Source organism: Lytechinus pictus, unplaced genomic scaffold (assembly GCF_037042905.1).
Source record: "Lytechinus pictus isolate F3 Inbred unplaced genomic scaffold, Lp3.0 scaffold_24, whole genome shotgun sequence".
Taxonomy (NCBI): Eukaryota; Metazoa; Echinodermata; class Echinoidea; order Temnopleuroida; family Toxopneustidae; genus Lytechinus; species Lytechinus pictus.
Genome location: NW_026974144.1, coordinates 484974 through 508012, shown reverse-complemented (window position 1 = coordinate 508012; position 23039 = coordinate 484974). Strand labels below are relative to the sequence as shown.

Here is a 23039-nt window from a genome sequence, read left to right as displayed (position 1 = left end):
CTATCGATTTTTAGGGAATAAAAATCATAGAGCGACATGGTAAAAATGGTCAGCGGCAAGAAAGTCGAATTAAAATGGAATCATAGAAATACGCATTTAGCGCGGAATTCGTCTGAGGAAACTTGAAATTTAAAGTGCATTTAGGTATTTAAATAGACCAAACAGTATCATACTAGCTAGTAACAGAGCAAGCAAGTCAACTAAATTGTTTAAAAAGTTGTGAGTTGGGGGATGGATAGCTCTTTCAGGGGCGGATCCAGCTTTTTATAAAGGGGGGGGGTTGGGGTGGTATGCGAGGGAGCGTAGCGACCGAGTCCAAGCGAGCGGAGCGAGCGAGGGGGGAGGGTGTGGGAGGCCAGGGGGTGTCCCCCCTCCCACAGTAGGGAAAATTTTTGAAAATCTGTGTGTGAAAATGGCGTTTTCTTGCATCTAAAACACCACTCTTTTTGGTATAGAGGTGTCCTAAAAAAAGCTGATGGGGGGGGGGGGGGGCAAGGGACTCTGTGACATTTGTTCGCCCACCCCCCCTCCCCCAAAAAGAAATAATAATAATAATAATAATAATAATAAATGAAATAAATACATAGAAATAGAATAAAATAAAATTACAAGTCTAAAAAAAAAGATAATATTTTTTTTTTCTTCTTCTTCTTCTTCTGTCTTTCAAGTTTGACAAAAATTCGTTGAGCAAGCAAAAAGCAAAAAGAGAAAGAGTCCACGATTAAGGGAATATATAGGCCTAACCTAGTAACCTCGGGGGGGGGGGAGGGGTTGCATTAATTTATATTTGCAGTTTCATTTAAAAAAAAAGGTTCCAATTAGAGGAGGATTTCGTTTCTTGTCTTCATAGATCTAAACAGAGGAAAAACGATGTATGAAAAATCAGTGCCATATATGGTATTTCAAATAAATGCTATGTAAATTCTAATTAGGCGTCCGACCGAAAGATAAAGACTGGAGTACCATGTGCCTTAGTATTCGCCTGCAGTTTGTATTCCGAAGTTCTAAGAAATTCATGAAATTTCCGAAAAAACATAGATTTATTAATCACAATCATGGCAATGTATTTATATCGTGTCATATATTTCAGTAACTTGTTTTTTTTTTGCATAGATTTACGTCGTGCGGTAAAAATAATTGGGAGGCTATTTGGCTTGCCATAACTTTTCGCGCTGTTGATTTACGTTACCGATTCACACTCGGGTCACACGTACGTGCACGTTACACGCAGTCAATGGAAAGTATATGTGTCGCGCCATCTTGGTTAATTTCAGCACTACGTTGCGAGAGGGCGCTCGTCAAATTTTAAAAAAAAAAATCGTAAGAGACAGGCTCGTAATTATAAGGTGACTTTAGGCCACAATAATTAATTTAGGGATGGTCCGGAAAATAAGTCGTGTCGATTTTCGAATTTAGGAATGTATAACGAATCAATACATATAAAATTCATCAATACTCATGATGTTTAATGAGTAAAACAAAGCCTTCTTCCCCGGCGTCGCACGTCCTCCCGAGTTACGGTGGTGCTCTTGCACATTTTGGGTATAGTTCAAATCATCAATAATATCTCGATTCTGCAACTTATTGTATCCTAATTTCATGATTTTTTGTATTATTTAGGTCATTTGCAACACTTTATTCATTGACAATTACAAGTGTTAATTTCAAACTTTCCCGCTATTGAGTCTTGAATCTACCCTTGTCCGCAGGCCCCTATAGTGTGTACTGTGTCATTATGTGTGTGTCTATGGAGCACCACATCCCAAATCTTACAAAATCGTGCTGATTCTGTGGCATTAAAATACCTCGTAAGAAAAAGAGAGTTCCAGTTTTGAACTTTCCTGAAAAATTTACCAGAAAATTAAAGCTAAAAGAGCAATATTGTGATGAAAAGGATGTACACCCCCCCCCCCCTTGCCCTACATGTGTAGCTGTGCCAATATACTCAATCACAAAGAAATAATATGATTGGTTTTATATATTTGCAGCAGGAAATAGTAATAATGATAATAATAACAATTAAAATAAAATAATAATTATAAATAAATTAATGACAATGATAATAATAATAGTAATGATAATAATAATTATAATGGCTGTTCAATGTAACTTCTTCCACTGGCTGTTATTCCTTCAATCATTTTGCCAATTTGTACTTGTTTATGTAAAAATCATGTTAATTATTTATTGCTATTTTAATGTAAATGTTGCAATTTTGTAATTTGATTTTTTTATTATTTTGTGTTAGTATTTATATAAATGTTTTTCATGGTAATGTTATATGTTTATCACGAGTGGAGTTGGAGGTAGCTTATGCCTTTTATTTTCCCTTGGAAACTTTGAGGAGAAATTTATTAAATGAATTTAATGTTTAAAACTCTTCATCTGGCTTGCCCCTATTAACAAAATTTACAACACATTATAGATATTGAATTTCAAATATTATCATACGAAAGGTAAACAGAACAAAGTAGACCTGTATTGAAGGCAAGTGAACAACACAATTTCATAAAGCAAATTAATCTTCCTTTTATGCTCTCTCTCTCTCTCTCTCTCTCACTGTTACTGGTCTTTTAAGTTTTAATACAATCATTGAGTTTTTAATGTAGACAATCATAATGTTGCCCCCCACCCCTCATTTCTACACATTCTGTCTCAACATGCAAGAAAAATATGCTCATTGTGGTAATCTTGTTAAAATACAATTTTTATCAAACTAAAAACAAAACTAAACATGCATGCTCCTCATCAGTAGCCAGGGCATGAACATTCTTACCTGAAACAAAATCTGTTTCTGAAGCATGCGAACCATGTTTGCTTGCTCCTGGCTAGACAGATTACTCCTGGTATACTCTGAACCGAATATGATTATGGATTCAGCGATCATGATAAGAAAATTAATATGAAGTAATATTAAATAAAATAAAAAAAATATTATTGTACATACCACAATCTCAATTACAGTAAATAACCATACGAAATTAATTGAAAGAAAATTTATATTCGATGAGAAAAGAGCAAAATAATTGTAATCAATTCTAATCACCCTTCATGCTGTCCACTACGTGTGTTTTGCAAAACCTTCAAGATTTAGCAGATGTCAGAAACATATGTGAAAAAAGGAAAATGCTGATAAATCAATTTCTGATCTCTAGTCAAGGCAACAATATGTACCCAGAATGGCCAGATCAATCTCTTTATTCACTGTATTGATGAGGTAATTTTGATTCAGACCCAAAGAGCAAGATATCATTGAGAAACATGTGCGTATATCATGATGAATAGGCTATCTTGACAGAAGAGCCCTCAACACACGTACCCTTCTGGCCTTAACCCCAAGAAAGAGAGCGAGAGAGATGGTAGTGATCGAGATGAAATAAAGAAATTTTGTATCAAAAAATTGCATTAAATGTTAATGCAGATATGGGGTTGTCTAATTTTAAAGAAAATCATTGAAAATGCCCCGGACTGATCCCCCACCCCCGCCCCCTCCCCCGTGTGGACCTGGCCTGGTCAGCGAGCAACTCAACTATCAAGTACCGTTGACCTGGCGTTGAGCACAAAAATACAAAGGTTAGATGGATCTAACTGAACATTTTTTAATCGGCTTAATGGAAGATATTAACATAATAACAGTCAATTGCCTTGGCTTGACTTGCACAATCAGTCGCGAGTTGGAGCTGTTCACCTATTTCAGCTCAGTCACTCACTTTGAATATTGAATTTGAAAGCGTGTTTGTATCTCAAACTGGTTAAAATTCACAAATGATATTCATGAATACATATATTATTGATATGCCTCCAGATTTGAATCTTACAACATTTAGTTATATTTTAAAAGGATCATGAATAACTATGAGTAGGTTAAATTTCAATGTAACGCGGAAAGTCCAATATGGGACTACACAGGCCACCGCGTTCCAGGGAAAATCGAGGCCGCTACGCACGGGCGCCTAAGAAGGCAGCGTACGGTGAAATTCACATGTTGGCGGCTTTATCTATCGTTAGTTTTTATTAAAAAACATATTTATTAGCAACATTATTTCAAAAGCCACCCAAATATTAACGATTGAAATGTATTCTTTTGAATCCTTCGAGCGATAATTCTAAATATCCCTTACTTTCCAAAAAATCGTCCTCCAGAGATACATATGTCAAATCTCACAATATTTCACTCTGAATTTGCTGTTCTTCACATGACCCTGCAGCCTCAGTATGAATTTAACACTTGTAATTGTAAATGAGAAAAAGATCGGGATGATCATTTAGAATAATATATTTTTTGAAAGAATTCATTAAAAAGTTGCAGTTTTTTTATATGATTGACTAAAATATATCTATTTTAAATTAATTTTTTTCATGAGAAAAATGGGTCATTTAAAGCGATATTTTAATTTATTTTTTAACTAAGAACCATAACAAAATATATATGATATGAAAGAGGGTGAAAATCTCTTTTATAATCGTGCATATTCATATCTTGTAAGGGAACGATGGTTGTGATTGGCTCAGATTTCATGAGACCAAAAAAGGATCCAGCAATCAGCGCGAAGTTTGACGAAATGGAAAATTAATGGCGGCGCCCATAAGATTTCCGGGTTGCACGTACGTGGTCACACGCCTCCTCTCTTATCTCTCCGTCGTGCTTTAAATTTAACTTTTCGAGCTCAAGTCAATAACTCAAGTTAGTGCAATTTAAGTTTGACTTTGAGGCATCTTTTCATTATCAACATTTTCTAATCATTACAGAAGATCAGAATACACTGATTTTGATCTTCAGATCAAGGAATCAATTTACATGCAGCAGCGGTAGAAGTGAAATCGAGAGCGGTACCACATGGCAAAAGCACGGGGGATTGGCCCGCCAGCGGCACTCGCTGCAGCCGTAGGAGCGATTCCTGCTGGCTATCTTTGGCTCCGTTCCAGATACCCAACATTTTGGAAAGATGTCCAATTCCTGAAGACATTTGGGCGTTTAAATTCGGAGCTACAGACATTGATTAGTGCTGGAAATACGATCATTGATATTTTCGAGCAAAGGGCTCTAGAAAATCCTGACCATCCCTGTATTTTGTTCGAGAAGGAAGCGTATACATACGGAGAAGTTCGGGGGAATTCTGCTCGCGTCGCCCGCTGGGTTACCGCGGCTGATCCGACACTGAAGAAAGGCGATACCATTTGTATGCTGCTCTAGAACAGTCCTGTTTTTATCTGGACATGGCTTGGGTTCATCAAGAAAGGAATTATAACAAGTCTTCTGAACTTTAATTTGAAGCCATCTGCTATCTTGGAATGCATACGAGTCAGTGAGGCCAAGAAACTTGTGTTTGGAATAGGTATACAGTTGAAACTGATTTAAAAATTAAACAGCATCATGTTTATTTTTCTACTCATGATTTAAGAAACATATTTTTAAAATACAAATTGACACCCCCGCCCCTTTAGATCTCAAATGCAAAAGGTGCAGGCCTGATGATTGTTGACAAATTTTTCAGTCTTTCATTTTGGTGTTCAGACTCTTGTAATAATCACTTTTTTTATGTCAGAAAATAAAACAAAACCTTTAGTACTACTATTACTAAAGGTTGTGTTTTATTTTCTGACATAAAAAAAATAGTGATTATATATTTCTGCTTTTGTTAAAATTCTCTCAAATTATTTTGATGCCAAATCTATTTGCTAATTTTTAGTGGACAGCATTTCCAACATTTTTTCACCATAGAGTGTAGGACTTCAATTAATTATTTAAATTTTTTTTTTCTCAATTGTTTATTTTATGGATGTTGCTTTTTAAAAATATTTATGAATAAATGTGTCCAATAAAAAACGATTTTGATCAATATTACTTGAAAAAGTTAGATTGGAATGGTTTAGGATGTGAAGTTAGCTATTGTTTTGTGGCATTAGGAATACTTGTGCTAGAAAGAGTTATGAATCATTACAACAAGACATCTGGAAATATGAATAAATTTTTAGTAGTGTATTGTACATGTACATGTAGGTGCTGATTTAGGTTCGCAGTACGATAACCTTTTGTTTGTATTCAATATCATCCTTGATGGCTAGGTGGCTACATATCTATAACAATCCCATTTTTCAAAATATTTTATGTAGAGTTCTTGGGTATCATTGAACAACTGATGCCAGACCTGCGGGCCCTCAACGTTGAATTATGGATGGTAAACGATTCAGGGATGTCTGGCGTGGAGTATCCAGTAGAGGTCGTACCCATGGATGTTGGCATGATGTCGGGTGACCCTCTCCCAAACGTGCCAATGCGGATGGAAGAGATCTCAGCATATATCTTCACGTCTGGAACCACAGGTACAGTACATTTTATTGAACAAATTAAGATTTTTTTTATTGACAACTGTTATAAGCTAAAAAAAAATTTGCCTCTTATTGGCTCAAAACAGATGAGTCAGTGGAAATCATTTGCTTCATGAAACTCTACTCAATAACTTTATCAAGATCCCAAGTTCACATTCTACATTTTTTTTTACATTCTTTACCACATACAGTACAAGCTACTACTGTTTTTTATAAGCTACTGAAATTTTGCCTCTAATTGACTCAAAATAGATAAGCCAGGGAAAATCATTTGCTTCATGAACTCACTACTCGATGACTTTATCAAGATTCCAAGTTCACATTCTACAGATTTTTTATTTTTATTTAATGTATTGTCATCAATGGTAAGAATGAGAACTCATATTTTCTTGGTTGGTAAAAGATTGGTGATTTCTGTACATTTGTATTTTATGTAGGAATACATGTAGCCTGAATGCTCCATGTTCTGCCAAGTGAGCGAGTTCGCTAAATTGGTAAAGCGTCTGCCTTTTGAGAGGTATAAAGATTGACCAATGTTGTATGCTAATATGTCCCTACCGTGTTTTATTGATGTAGGCTATGCTACAGTGGAAAACACTTTGTCTCTCCGATAGGATGTTAAATCAAAGTCCCATGTAGAGAGGAATTAACCTTTGCATGTTAGGAACCCACTTCATGGTGTAGTGGAAGTAAGAGCAGCGACTTTAGATACATATCTTGCCAAAAATATAAGTGCTGTAGCTATACGTAGGAGATGCAAATCCAGGACCTTGCAGTTCAAAATCCTTGGGCTTATCTACTGGTCCACATCACCACTATACCTCTGATCTATCCTCATCAATTAACTATTTTACATTTGCATGTATCCTTATATTGCTTCTGTATTGACTAGACCCACATAGTGCACTAGTGTACTAGATCCAATAATCTTACAGCATTCATTGTCTATATTATAGCTTGCTACAAATAAAACATATCTCATTTCATGTTCGACAGGTCAGTCAGACCGCAGGTCCCTATGCTAATGAGCAAAAAGGCCAGATTCATCCAAATCATCTCGTGGCTGAATCCTCCTCCTTGCAAAATCTCGTGATTCGTGAGATTTTCTTTCTCTAAGAATTTACCTGTTTTAACCTCAAGTTAAATGAAATATTATTGCACCATCAGATAGAGTAAAAGTTACTCTTTCATATTGGTTATTTATTTTGTATACAATATTTTGTTTAATAAGTAAATTTCTGGCCTGAAATTGTGCCTCAAAACTGAATTTTCTTCCTCTGTTTTCTTTTGCAAATTGTGCAAAACTTTGTATTTTGAGCCTCAATGATATCTATATCACCATAAAGCTGAACTTCTGTACTTTCTCACAATGCCACTCTTGATATGCGGCACCTTTTAATCGGGTCAAGATCACACTTTTCCCACCGAGGTACAAGACGAGATTTCTGAAATTGTGTATTTGCATGAAATCCAGAGTTCTGATTGGCTGGATAAGGTTCACAGAACAACAGGCGCGGGGTATTTGAGGAGATTACCACATGGGAAGTGTGACCTTCCCACGAACCCAGGCACTGGAACCGTTGGAATTTGCCATTGTGTGGTCTTTTTGACCAATCAGAGTGCAGTATACTTGTTTTCTGCTGCTTTATGTACTTGGCAAATGAAAAGTGTGATCTTGACCCGATTAAACCAATTCTTATTTTGAAACCTATATCATTTCAAAGCATACATATTCAGCTTTATCATGATATAAAAATCATTTGGGCTCAAACAAAAATAAAGTGTGAAAACAGTTGCTTTTGTCAGGTGAAAATATTATTTTGTAGCATATTTTAGATCAAAATTTTAACCTATATTACAAAATTTTTGAATAAATCCAAACACATGACCTGAAAGAATGATTCTTCTTCTTTACAATGGTACCAAATTCATGAAATTCGATGCATAATTAGAGCAGCAATGACCGAATGAAAAGAGGTGTTTTGGTCCGCATCAAGCTCATTAAATATGCAAAACATCTCAAGTCATGAATATCACTTGGATGAAAGAAGCCACTTTCTTGGGACCTGCAGTCTGACTGAGGTCTACCGAAGCCAGCAACAATTCCTCACCGGAAGATCCTCCGTGGAATGTTTCTCCATTACTTCTCAAACCTGACACCGGATGATGTGTACTATGTGGTGCTACCTCTCTATCATTCGGCTGCTCTCTTTATAGCTGTTTGTACCACTTTCTTCTATGGTAAATAATCTGGATGTACTTGAAACAAAGTTATCAGTCATCCCTTTTAAGGATGATAATATATTTAATAAAAAATGAAACTAACTTTACTTAATGTAGCATGAGCCTCATACACTGTATTAAAACACAAATATCATGTGATATTTTACTTTTTTGGTTGCTCTGAATATCAATTTTGCCATGACTGGTATTAATGGATAAGATTTCTGTTCAGGACAAAAATAAACTCTGACAGTTGGAAAGGTGTTCTTCTTTTTCTGATGGAAGTGCGCTATTCATATTCCCAGGAGGATATGTAGTAACAACCATCACAATAGGTGGTTTCAAACCGCCTCGATCACAAGAATCCCTGTTAAATTACGAGAACTTTTTTTAGGCTGAAAAATACCCATTAATTATTCCTGCATTCACACCGCCCTGAAACAGACCCTTCGGGATAAGTTCCTGAAGTTACGAGCATCCGCGCTGTATGGTCTGATAAGCAGGCAAGGCGTGAGATTCAAAATCACTAGCCCAGCAGCCACCCACGGCGCCGCATCCAACGACACGCTGGGCTAAAAGTTCCCGTAATTTGCTTTCACATCGCCAAAATACCTGCGACCTTGGAAAAATCCCCGCGAAAGTTCTCGTAATTTCGCCAAGTACCTACTATTTAGCGGGTATTTTCTTTCGGGGAAATTACGCGTAGTTTGCTTTCACATTACCAAAATACCTGGTATTTTCTGATCGGGGTAAATTACCCGATCAGAGAATACCTGGAACTGACGAACTTCGAGGTGGTCTGAAACCACCTATTTTCTCAATTGTGAGTTTGGTTGGTAATTCAAAGCAGTGCATTTTAATCTTTATCATAATTGGGTAATGATAAGATAATAATGATGACGCTCCTTGATGGCCATGGATTAATTTTAGCCCTAAAATGATACCAATTATGCTTAGTGATGACATTGATAGTAATGTAGTAATAATATTGGTGTGATGGTAATACAGTAATTCAGGATAATAATACTGATAATGAATTATAATGGCATGTTTAAAATAACTTGAAAAACAAAAAGTTTTTACTTGTACATAAATGTTTACAACATCAACAGAAATACACGGGGTCGGATGTAGGCCTAAATATTGTATGGAATTGCCCAGAATTAACATTTGCCCAAAGTCAGTGTTTTATTTGATGTGCAAGGGTCATGAAGTGTGAGCGTATGTGAGGGTGTGGGTGAATACACAATTTTGAACTTGAAGATGATTCAAATTAAAATGAAGCATTCTACATCCTACCTTACAAAATTAAGATTACTTTTAGATTAAAAATGTACTTTCACTTACAACACAAGATGTCTGATCTTATTCAGGAGGGACCGTTGCACTGGCCAAGAAGTTTTCTGCCAGTCACTTTTGGGATGATGTTCGTAGACACAATGTTACTGGGTTTCAGTACATAGGAGAGCTCTGCAGATATCTTATAGCACAGCCAAAGGTAAGATTTTTTTTTTTTTTTATGAATGCTTGAAACTTCAGGGGATGGGGGCCGGGGTTAAAGTAATTTCAAATAGAGAATCCAGGCAAATTAGACTTTCTAAATGATCATGTATTATTATTTTTGTTGTCGTTGAGCTTTATCAATATTTTGGGAACTGCGCTTGAACAAGGCCTCTTGGCTTTATTTATGCAGTTCCCCATTTCATTTTAATTTTTACTCTTGCTTGATAATAGTTTCTCATATCTTGTATTATGTATATTTTTAATCGAGAATGAAAATGAGTGCAAATTGAATTGAGTTGATTTATAACAAGAGGAAATTTCATTCATCATTCCGCACATAAACTTGGGAATGATCATTAGATATTATAAAAGTAGGAACTGCAACTTATTTTATATAAAGCCCATTAAGCATTCAAGAATGAAAATCTTTGAGAAACCTATGTTCATTATACCTAGATTTAATGTTTAATGTTCCTGAAATTGTTTTACAAAAAGGAGAGTGTGGTGGCTTTGTCATACTTTAAGTTGATATATACATGTGAGTATAAAGGAATTCATTCATTTCACGTATATTCTATACAAGACCCTCATCTTACACAGTTCAGTGGGATGAATTTCAATTTTTATGCAATATGTATTGTTTATACAATTCAAGTCAACTGTTTTAACATACATTCTTAGGCTATTTTTCTTGAATTAGAGCTTCTATAGTCTGATACTGCGTGTATGCTATTATAAAGCAACAATGGACCTATTGATAATGTTATCTTTGGGCATCAGTGTAGTATAATCAATGCTGTACTTTGGACTTCCAACTTTTGGTCTAATAAGTCCTATTGTTAACAAGGCATTCCATCCCTGTGTTTCTAACTGTAAACCAGTCGTTAAAATTGATTTGATTTGAATGAGTTCATTTAATTCAAATCCATTTAAAGGGGGATTAATTATGATTTATTGAAGAGAAAAAAAAACATGCTCGTTGAAATGACATGAGAAATTACCTTACAATAGTAACTCTAGCCAGATATATCCAGAATTTGAATAATGTTTACAAGAAGTTTAAATCTTTGTCTGTTTTCTTTGCAAGATTTTTTTAATTTATTTGTTATTGTTAAGTATATACATTTGCCCTTTCTTTCAATTATCTCCTTAATCTGATCACTACCTTGTTTGCTTTTGGTTATTACAGTAGATCAATTGATTTGAATAATTCAAGACAGTGTCGTGTTTGTGGACAGCAGTTGTGAATGCTATATATTAGCAGACTTCAGAGTGCATCAGTTGGTGGGAGTGGGGGGGGGGGGGTTGAGTGTTATGGATAAACAAAATTGTTTCCCCCAATACTTGAGTTGTGGAACTTTCTTTGAGGGGTTAGCATGAGTTATTTAAAGTGCTAAATTAATGAATAACAGATGGAATATTTATATAATGTTACCAGATATAATTACAAATACATGAATAAATATTATAAATGGTCTTGGGATTAAAAGGAAAGACAAGTGCACACATATGTACGGTAGTAGATTACACTTTTTTCATTTTAATTTTTATGCTATATAGCGAATGGATGATGGCAAGTATCCAAGAAAGATGAAAATTGCATTAGGAAATGGTCTTCGTCCTGAAATCTGGCAGGAGTTCCAAAATCGCTTCAACATCGAGAAAATAGTGGAGATTTACGCTGCAACGGAAGGAAATGCTGGTTTTATCAACTTTGACGGAAAGGTTGGGAGCATTGGACGGTACCCATGGATATTGAAGGTATTCTTATTGTTATTCATTGTTATGGATTGACATTGGAATAATGTAAGCCATTGACACATTGCATACATCAGTTTCTCAAACAGATGGCCTTTATTCATCTATTTATTAATCTTTAAGCCGGGTGGCCCCATCAGTCTTAAAACATATTGGTTTTCTTTTGGACCCTGTATACTGCAAACCAATTATGTAATTATACAATCAGTAATACGGAATGGTGAATATATTAATAGGCCTTTTAGAAATTTTAATCTACATGCAGTTATTGTAGATGGTATAGTTTCCCTAACACCTTGTTATGTTAATCTCTGAACACCAGCTCATTATTTTTAGGGGGGGGGGGGCATTGTTCTCATTTGGTTTAACTGATTGACTTTTAAAAGAGTTATTTAAGTGTTTCAAGTCCTTGAAGCTTTGCAGTGTACGTTCAGTTCTGCTGCTCCAGAACTTTGGAATAAACCTCCCATGAGAGGCTTCATCCTTGTTGGAGACATATACATGTGACCAGGCCAGCCAACCCAAAACCAACAAGAAGTTTCTGGTGAAGGTTCTCTGCAAATAGGAAAAAACAGCCATTTTGCTCTTTTAAAAGTAAAAATGAGAAAATTAGTTTATCTGAAACAATTATTCTTCTTCATAATTTCAATTTTTGAAGATGTATAGTTAAATAAAACACAAGACAGTCTGACTGATTTGAAGTTCATTGAGATTGCATGGTGTGCACATCTCATGCTTGACCAAACTTAGTCTACTCCTTTATCATTTGTAGTTCTCATTGAATGTCTTCTCCAATCAAGAATTTGTATGGGTTATTGTTGATCAATTTTGGCAGGTTATAGATCATATCAATGCTGAGGATGTGCTTTTTCAATCTAAAAAACCCCCTCAAAATTCATATTTTTGTGTGTGACTTCTTGTTGGATTTGGGGTGGGGATCACATGTGTATTTGATTGTTATCTTATTTGTTTCTTTACTGTAGAACTATGAAATGCATATCAAAGCAACGTTGAGTATTACATACTGTATAGTGACTTCCATGTATGAATTTCTATCATTATAGCAATAAAAAAAAAATCTTATCTCTCTTTGCTTCTAAATATCTTGATAGAAACTGATTGGGGGTGTTGAGCTTGTGGAGTATGACTTTGCAACAGTAGAGCCGAAGAGAGGGAAAGATGGCTTCTGCAAAATGGTTCCTGTTGGTATGTTTAACACATTTTTTTCAATGTAAGGTATTGTTAGCTGGTTTATTTTTCATTTCTTGAGTTGTGAATTTTAATGCATGTGCATTTTTGTGATGTATTCATGGTGCCATAACTAATTGAATTCATGGTGTATGTAACCAAAGTATTGTGAATTCAGATCATGAACCCCCACGATTGAATGTAATAAATTGGTTGTTTTGTATAAATATTGTGTAAATTTACAGTGTACTGGTACCATGTACGTACATGAATAATTAATTGGAACCCTAATAGTAGTACATTGGTTGGCTCGAAATACACATAAAATATGTTACTTAATGCCAGCACAGGGTGGAATTTCATGTATTAACTTAAATAATTTTCCAAGCGTAATAGAGATTGGCATTGCATTCCTTTTAGAAAAAAAAATCATATCTACTAATTCTGCTGAAGGTAAAATTGGCATGCCTTTTGAGACAAGCTGATAATAATAATAATAATAATAATAATAGCCAATTTTTATAGAGCGCTTTTCCCAGAATGGCTCAAAGCGCGTTACAGCATATTATTACCCCGGTCATTGGATTCATTTCAATCCCGCACGAAAAGTGCACAATTTCCACTCCCTGGGGAGCATTCCTTGCATTCATCGCAGCCTCATTATGGCGCTGGCAAAATCAAACATACAATATCTTTCGCATCCTACCGGGTACCCATTTAGCACCTGGGTCGAGAGTGGCAAAGTGTGGATTAACGCCTTGCCAAAGGACGCTAGACCGCGGTAATGATAATGAGTCTTTACTAGTTTAAAAGGTCCCTCAGTGTTATATATCCATTCATTCATCTGTAATTTCATCAGTCAACTAATTATTCCAATTTACAACCCAATTTCATACTACTAGTACTACTACTACTGCTGCTGCTGCTGCTGCTGCTGCTTCTACTACTACTACTACTACTACTACTTCTACTACTACTACTACTACTACTACTGCTACTGCTACTGCTACTGCTACTGCTACTACTACTACTACTATTCTGCTACTCATAATGATGATAGAAATAATAATATTCATGATGATTAATAAGGATATTGGTGATAACAATGGTGGTGATGATCAAGATGATAGAAATAATAATGGCAAAGGTAATGATATTATTAATAACGATGATGATACTGAGGATGATGATGATGATAATGATGAAACATGATAATATACAGATATTGCCTACCTAGAGTTTGAATATAACATTTCCTCTCCCCGACGGGGTTATATTTTTCCCGAAGCGCTCAGCGCTGAGGGTAACTATTTTCACCGAGGGAAAAATATAGCTTCGGAGGGGAGTTGAAATGTTATTTATTAAAACAATAGACAAGGCAATATATGTTATATTATATAGTCTATGTCGATTCGCCATCAGAGATTGCATTCATCATCTGGCTCCAACCTGAAATTCTTGCTACAGCTCTGATCCATCAACGTCATAATATATTTTTTTTTTAAATACATCAAGCACGTTCTTCGTGCAATCGACGCGTTAACACTAGCGCGTACATCAAATAAACTACCCTGATTACGCAACTTGTAAGCAGCGAGTGACGTCACCTTAGTGAATATAACGCCGCAATTGACAACACAACGCAGTTATATTCACTGAGGTGACGTCAAAACCTAGAATATATCGAATTTATGCGATCCTTGCAGCTATGGTCACGTGATGACGTATTGACCTATCACTGATTCGAATCTACATAACCTATGTAATATTAATGATTATGACATTAATACTGATAATGATTGATTGATTGATTGATTTTATTCGTCAAGAATATCACAGGAGGTTACAATTAAATTGAGGAAATACCTTGACAGGATAGCCCATGAAAGCCGAAAGGCTTATTTCCAATGGGGTCCTATAGTTAGTATAAAACATTAATGATAATGAAAATAATAATGATACCGATACTGAGACTGATACTTATACTGATAACAGTAATAATAATGATGATTATGTTATCCATCCATTCATGCATAAATCCACACCCCAATATGTTTAATTTAATATTCATTCACCCATACACACAGTTTTTTTTTCTGTTGGATATTGTCTACCTGTTTTTGTAGGAATTGATAATGCATGTTCATGTGTGTATGTGAAGTGCCCTGAAATATCAAATGCAATGTGTTTACTTCATGAATGTAATCAATTGTTATTTCATTGTTACCAATGTCTCTGTACAGGTCAGACTGGTCTTGCCGTGTTCAAGATCGATGACAGGAATCCTTACACCGGGTATAAGGGTCCCAAGGAGAGAAGTGAGAAGAAGATAGTGAGGGATGTCAAGACCAAAGGAGATGCTTACTTCAATACCGGTGACTTACTCAAGATGGATGAAGAAGATTATATCTATTTCATGGACAGGATTGGTGATACGTTCAGGTAAACCATGAAATGATGCAGACACATCATGCAAAATGTGCAGGGGATGTCTCTCCGAGCCCATCAGTCTTGTTATGTTGGCTTAAACACTGGATGTTGATAATAATGATAATAATACTTCTCTTATATAGCGCATAATAAGCCGAAAGTTTCTCTAAGCGCTTTACAATAAAGGAAACAAAATACATATAATACAAACAAAGAAAATGGACTTGTGAATTACATAATTACTTAATATTTAAACTTACAATTGTTACCAATAAAATAATATCCAATATTACACCTAGTTATGAGTTTTGGAAAAGATTGGTCTTGAGTAAGGACTTGAAAGATGAATAAGTGGATGCCTGTCTGATATGTAGGGGTTATTTGTTCCAAAGGGTTGGTCCAGCTACAGCAAATGATCTCAGCATGTGTTGGTTTTGATAATTTAAAGAAGTACTTGTTTGCTCGATCAAAATTTACTTGGTGGGTTATAATTATTTAGTAAATTGGACAAGTATGATGGAGATAAACCATGCTGAGCTTTAACCCTAAATCTCCCGGGGTATTTTTATTCTTGTCATTCCCGGGGGGGGGGGGGGGCATTATGGCCCCCCCCCTTAAGATCTCGACCGCCAATCGCGCGAGCGACGCAAAAAATTTGCACGCTGGTAGTGTGCGATGTAATCTACAAGGCTGTATGGTAAAATTTTCCAAAATAATGAAATTTTATTTTATATGAATTAATAATGCTAATTTATGCATAAATCATACTTTTTGCTCTAATTCACTAAATAAAGCTCCTAGAATGCTACTTTTTGGTAAAAATATTCTTTGTAGCATTCTTAACAATCACAATTGAAAAAAACTTCGGTTTGGAAATAAATTTCTTATGTATTTTATTGTTTTATGAATTTCTTATGTATTTTTTTTGTTTTTTTACTTTTTGTTTTTTATTGTTTTTTCAATGGAAATCGTTCCAGACTTAATTCTGATCATAAACAATGCAACATTGATTAAGTTTAATCAGTAAAAGTTGAAATAATGATACATTTATGAATTTTGGCTAAATACACAATTTGCATTGGATTTGTACATGAAATCACGTTTATGAGCAATTTTGGGTCCGACATGCACTTACGTAATGTTGCGTAATGTCGTAACCGCGTACCCGGGCGTCACAAATTTGGTCTCAAAATTTGCGCGAGACTTGAAAGCAAAAAGTCAGTGAGCGGCAAGGTCAAAAAATTTAACGCAGCAGATATATCGCGAAAATTGTCGAGGGGGGGGGGCATTATGGCCCCCCCCCCCCGGGAGAATTAGGGTTAAGAACTAAACAAAGAATCTTAAATATGATGTACTTTTCAACAGAAAGCCAATGTAATTTCTTCAGGGTACTGGTAATGCTTTGTTGTCTAGGAGTACGAGTAAGTAGCCTAGCTGCAATATTCTGCACCATCTGTAAACGGTGTATGTCTTTTTGGGGAAGACCAAGTAACAAGCTATTACAGGAGTCGATTCGACGGGTGATCCAGGGAGGGGAGGAGGGGAAGATGGGATAGTGTTTTACAAAGAGAAAGAATGTGTTGGGTCATGCTTATGCACTAATGCGCACATGATATTTATTGCGTATTCTCATCGATACATACCCGAGTGCGAGTCCCCTGATGAGAGCGATCTTTCTGATCTGGGGATGTGCTATATACTGCACAAAATGTGGGAGTACAGAATGGTTTGAAATTAAACTTCAGTTCAATCAGCTTGTAGATTCATTCCTTGTTGGCAATGAGTACTGGAAGTGGTACATGTACGTACAGGAAAATTGAGGGTACTGTAGTATTAAAAAATGTTTTCCTGAAAAGACTGTTTGTTGTGTGTCAATGTGAATATCCTGTTGGATCAATCTCCTTGTTTATCAATCCAGGTGGAAGGGTGAGAATGTATCTACGATGGAGGTTTCCCAAGTGTTGAGTTCCCACCCTGATATTATAGAAGCCAATGTCTATGGAGTACATATACCAGGTAAGCTTTATCACTTCTACCGAGATCTTCTGGTGTGTTTATGTCAAATGTGCAATGATAAAGTGAACAATCGACCCAATTATAGCTCAGTCGGTAGAGCGGGGGACTCGTATTCCGGTGACCCGGGTTCGATTCCCACTTGGTGCGCTAGTGCCCTTTGGTAAGGCATTAATAGTCAGTACCAGGTCCTTCGGAGAGGACCTTAAGCCGTCGGTCCTCTGGTTGGTTGCTTACAAGCATTCATGCTTTCTTAGCATTCAGGTAAAAAATCACCAATACACCAGTTACCGGTTCCATTTGTTTTTGCTGTTTGTGACTTGTTCAAGTGATCAAGGATAAATAGGAAGAATAAGGATACAAAGTGCAATTTTTCAATTTCATCTGGTGAATCCAAGTTTGAATCAGGCCACCCTCATTATACACCAATAGTACACAGAGACAAAACTGGAATAAAAACTTTAGACTACTAAAACACTGACTGAGTGACTAAATAATTGCAGAGAAATTGTTGGACCACAATTACAAGACATTCACACCTCAAATTCAATATTTTTATAAGTTGGCACAAGTTTATTTGTACCCAAGTTATTTGACTTTTCTAGAGGTACATATAGATATTCATAAAACTTACACTGTGCCATATTTGTTCAAGGTGCTTGCAGATTTCGCGTGATTATGCAAGACATTTACAGATAACTATGCTAAAGTCGAATCTCCTTGAACCACAAAAGTCTGTTTGACCTTTGAGACACTTGACTGAGAAGAAAAGATTGTTTGAAATATGGAAGGTGGACGTGGTGTTGTATTTGTGCTACTACAGATCTTTGTGATAAAGTACTAATCTCACCTACATTCTTGTGTATTTTATACTGAGCGTGTTTCATCAACATTTTTGTCTGACAAGTCAGATCTGACTACTTTCCTTGATTCTGATTGTCTTGAAGGCACTTTTACTATGGAAACCGTCAGATAAAACGGGACTTGTCGGATAAAAGGTCCGACAAATCCTTTCATGAAATGCTCCTCTGGTCGCAGCCATGATAAACAAAGAGACCTTTTTATTGTTTGAAAAATCTATGTCTGCAGGTCAAGATGGGCGGGCGGGAATGGCAGCCATCGTTCCAAACAAGGGCACCAGACTAGACTTTGGTGATGTCTACTCCCACGTCGCTTCTCTCCTTCCCGACTATGCCTGTCCAAAGTTTCTTCGCGTCATGAAAGAGATCGAAATCACAGGTACTTTCAAGCATAAGAAGACTGATCTTGTCAAGGAAGGGTTTGATATCGGCAGCATTCCTGATGAAATCTACGTCATTGAGCCGTCGCAGAAGGCCTATGTTCCCCTCACAACCAGGCATCTCAGTGTAATCTTGAGCGGACATTCAAAGCTATAGAGGGAGTCCTTCACTCAGAGCTATCAGAGTCACTCGCCAGTTGAGTTTGGTCATTTGGTTAACTTGATGTAGTTGGTTACAACATGTTGGAAGCTACTTTGGCAGGCAAACACAAAAAAAATCAAATGATGCATGCCTTATGTGTGACCATTGTAACTGAATAGGCCCAAAACTCTGTGTAATTGTATGTATTTCCACTGAGAACCATATGTTTTACAATAGGATAGATTCCTAATGATCATGCACCCCACTCTCCCCCCCCCCAAAAAAAAAAAGAGTAAGATCTTGTGCCATTTTATTTGTGACTAACTGTGAGCCCCCACCACAAAATCACCAATAAGTCGCAATGGAAATTTTAGTGTAAAGACCAAAATTTTAGCAAAATTCATCAACCCCTTCGTAATAGTCATCAATCCGTTCAAAGTCGGGACACTGATGTGCAGACTTGACAGATAATATTTTAAACTCTTAAACCCCCTTATTTTGAAAAGAAATTTTGATCATATTTTTACTGTGTTAGACCCTATAGCAAGATAAATATAATTTTAACATTAAGATTTTGCTCTCTCCAGCATAATTGTAACAAGGAAAGTTAAATATGCGTACTATTGGTTCCAAGTCAGTCTACTGAGCTAAATTTGCATGCAACGATGATCTTGATAGGCCGTTTCATTGAGCAATTAATTGCTAACCTTTGCGTAACAGGGCCTTGGCTTATGATAAAAGATTATCTGTAAAGCTTTGTGTTGATTATGACTCCATTCAATGCCGGATCCACTCTTCTGGTATCAAAATAGCAAGCATTTCAATGTAAATTATAGGTGTGGGTACTGTTTCAAAATAAGTTTTAATAGTATCTGATGACTTGCCTTTTTGTGTGTGCAAAAGGAATGTGTGTGGCAAATGATTCTGGCAGAAAATTGTTAATTTTTGAGACATTAATGAAATAATTATGCTACATGTAATCCTGCCAGTTGGTGGGTTATTCTCCGAGCAATAATACACATTCTCCCATCTGCTCATGTCTGTCGGTGTTGGCAATCTTCAGTGTCTTGCTTTGATTTCATTCTTTTGCAGGTAAATGTTAACAGCAACTTGCTAGATCCAGATCTACAATGATTTGGCAACGAGTGACCTTCATTTGAAAGACCTTTTCTAATGGAATCGTTGCTTTTTGAAACTTTTAGTAGTAACCCTTTTTTTCCTGTGTATATTATAGTCATAGATCAATGTTATGGACTGTATTCGATCAGGGACCTATACGTCTATGATTCGATAGGGGAGGGTAGAGCTATGAATATGATTGACACTCAAAATGAAATACATGTATTAAAATGACATACATTATTTCTTTCATTACCTCTCCTATGACTCAGAATGAAATTTGGCTTTATACATGAAAACAGTACAAATTCAAATTCTGTAATGTTGCAATACAAATTTTCTTTCAGGATAATGCATGATCACAATTCATAATGTATTCATGCAGTTCATGTGCATTTTGAATGGATGTAACCTATCGTCAGGGGCCCAATGCTAAGGACAGATTCTACATGTATTTTTTCCTTGTCTGAAATTAGTGATGAAAGTTTGACCTCTAATCTTGCAACTAGACCGCCCCACTGGGAAGTCCTGGATATGCTGCTGGCTTAACCTTTCATGTGAAAAACATATGAAATATTATTGTGAACTATTTCTTTACATGTACTTGTTTTACTCAAAAACATTTGACCTTGTTATGATATACAGTATATATCCTGAAACTCTTTGAACAAGGATGTACATGTATAGTATGCTTTAAAAATCATGTTGCAAAGCACAAAACATTCCTGATATTGTAAATGTATATTTTAATGTGATCCCTTTATTGCTGACCATTCCATAATCATTCTGTAATAGGCTTTAATTGTTATAAACCTCAAATGAGTGACATTGTTGCAGTCCTCATTTTTTTGAGAAGCGCACTATTTCTGCATTTTCAATAGTTATATCTTAATTTGACTTATCTTGCTCTCTAACTTTGCCACCATGACTTTATGTGTTGTCATGGAACAAAAACTGCATCATATGTTTATTATACTCTTAAAGATATACTCTTTAAGCGTCTTTTTACTTGTGTAAATGAACTATTTACATGTACATGTATGAATAAAAATATGAGGTCATATACGTGTATGTGACATTTGCTTCTATGGTAAATGAGACATATAAGACCTAACTGCCAAACCAAAAATCTATTGTTATTTAATAATCCTGATATCATTTAAACTGAACTCCTACTACTGCCCCATGCCTACAGGGCACTTGCATAAGTATGAAAATCCTTCTGTTTTTTATGCATGATCATCATCAAATAGGTCCCTGCTTTGTTATATACATAACACTGAAAAATGCTCTCAAATTGCTGTAGCTTGAGTAGTTCTTGGAGTAAAACAGAAATGGGCATTGGATGTGCAAAATGGTTGACTTTTTGTGTACATGCAGGTCAATGATCCAACCTACAGATGGACATAAACTATGGTGGAGCAACAAATATTGTATCTTCATCAGATGATTTCACAATCTGAGTAGTCTTTTTATCATGTGCTTATAATTCCCTTGCTTGAATACTGGCATACAGTATTTACGTTTTCACAATTTTAAGGTCACAGCTTTTATATTTGTAATTGAGGTCAATTCAAGTGAATAGAGAGTACCATTGCCAGGTGGATAATATTTTTCTCTGCCAAATATAAATTTACCTTTCCTATTTTAAGTGTTCAACCAATCAATATAATTGAGTTTTATATATAAAAAAAATTGTATATAGGATATCTCATCAATATATTATTCTACAAGTTTACTGTTTTGCAATGGACATGTACTTTGTAATGTGTAAATTTTGTATCCAAATTATAATAAAATATGAAAGATTTTGGAATTTTTATTCAATTCAGGAATTTGGTCATTTTCTCTGACATTTTTTTGTTTCATTTTCTACTATGAAAAATATTGAGCATTTCTTCTTGACATGTATGTTAGTGCTGATTCCCCCCCCCCCCCAAAAAAAAAAAAAAAAAAAAATTTGAGAGGGAGATTGAAAATTGTCACTCCTCAAGAGAGATGTTTTGGAACACTTTAGACATGTTGGAATCGATAATCTACCGAATTGATAGATCTGCTGTACTGTCGTTTGAATTGGTTGAAAGGATATTACTCACTCATTCATATTCTATGACAGGAAAATTTGTGCCAGGGGCCAGCCCTAAACTTAGGCCCAGTCTTATTTTTTTTTTTTTTTTTTTGGGGGGGGGGTCTTTATCCCCTTCATTTCTCACTTATTGCACCCCCTGAAAGTGGCATCAGGGCAGGGACCTGGGAAGCGGGGGTGCTGGGGGTGCTGAAGCACCCCCAGAAATTTTCCTGGGGGTGCTGCGTGTATTATTTTCCATAGGCAGCACCCCCACGAAATCAGGTTCCCTTTCAGTTTGTATTTTGTATATATGTTATAATGTACATTATTATCACATCCGACAATCGCAAATCATTTACATACAGTAGTCTTTCACATATCCAATAACATCCCTCATATAACGCGACTCAATCAAGCTCCGGCACTCCGATACATACGTGGTCGCGCGCGATACGTGATAATCATAGTTTACACACTACTTGATAGCATAGCAGGGAGGGACATATGGGATAAGGGTGTGGTTGGACTTGGAACTTCCATGTTTTATGTCGAATCAAGTGTGCGCGCGCCGTGTTTTGTATAAACGATTACAAGTCAGACAACAGAAATAAAATTTCAGTCTTTTTCGCCCTGCCCCATGGCCCTGGGAAGCGCGGGTGCTGGGGGTGCTGCATGTGTTATTTTCCATAGACAGCACCTCCTGGAAATTTAGTGGTATAAGTTGATAAATGACAGAAATGTAATGAAAATGAACGACGTTTTGTAACCCCCCCCCCCCACTTCAGAATTTTCCGACACAGTACTTAAAATAGTGTTTAAATTCACCCTTTTTCAGATCGGAATATCAAATATTTTCTGCTCGCGCTTCGCGCTCGCATTATTGATTTTTATAATAAAAAATGTGAATGCCCAGATACTAGGTCTTACTATAAACACGCGCACGCATGTTTATTCAGATACGCAGCTTGTTTTGGGGCTACTCCGGGCTGAAAATATTTATATCAAATTCAATTTTATGAAAATCT

General features: G+C 36.0%; 1 pseudogene; it reads left to right on the top strand.

The window, feature by feature from the left end:
* Positions 1-4757: 4757 nt before the first annotated feature.
* Positions 4758-21779, top strand: LOC129260998 (long-chain fatty acid transport protein 6-like; annotated as a pseudogene).
* The last annotated feature ends 1260 nt before the right edge of the window (positions 21780-23039 follow it).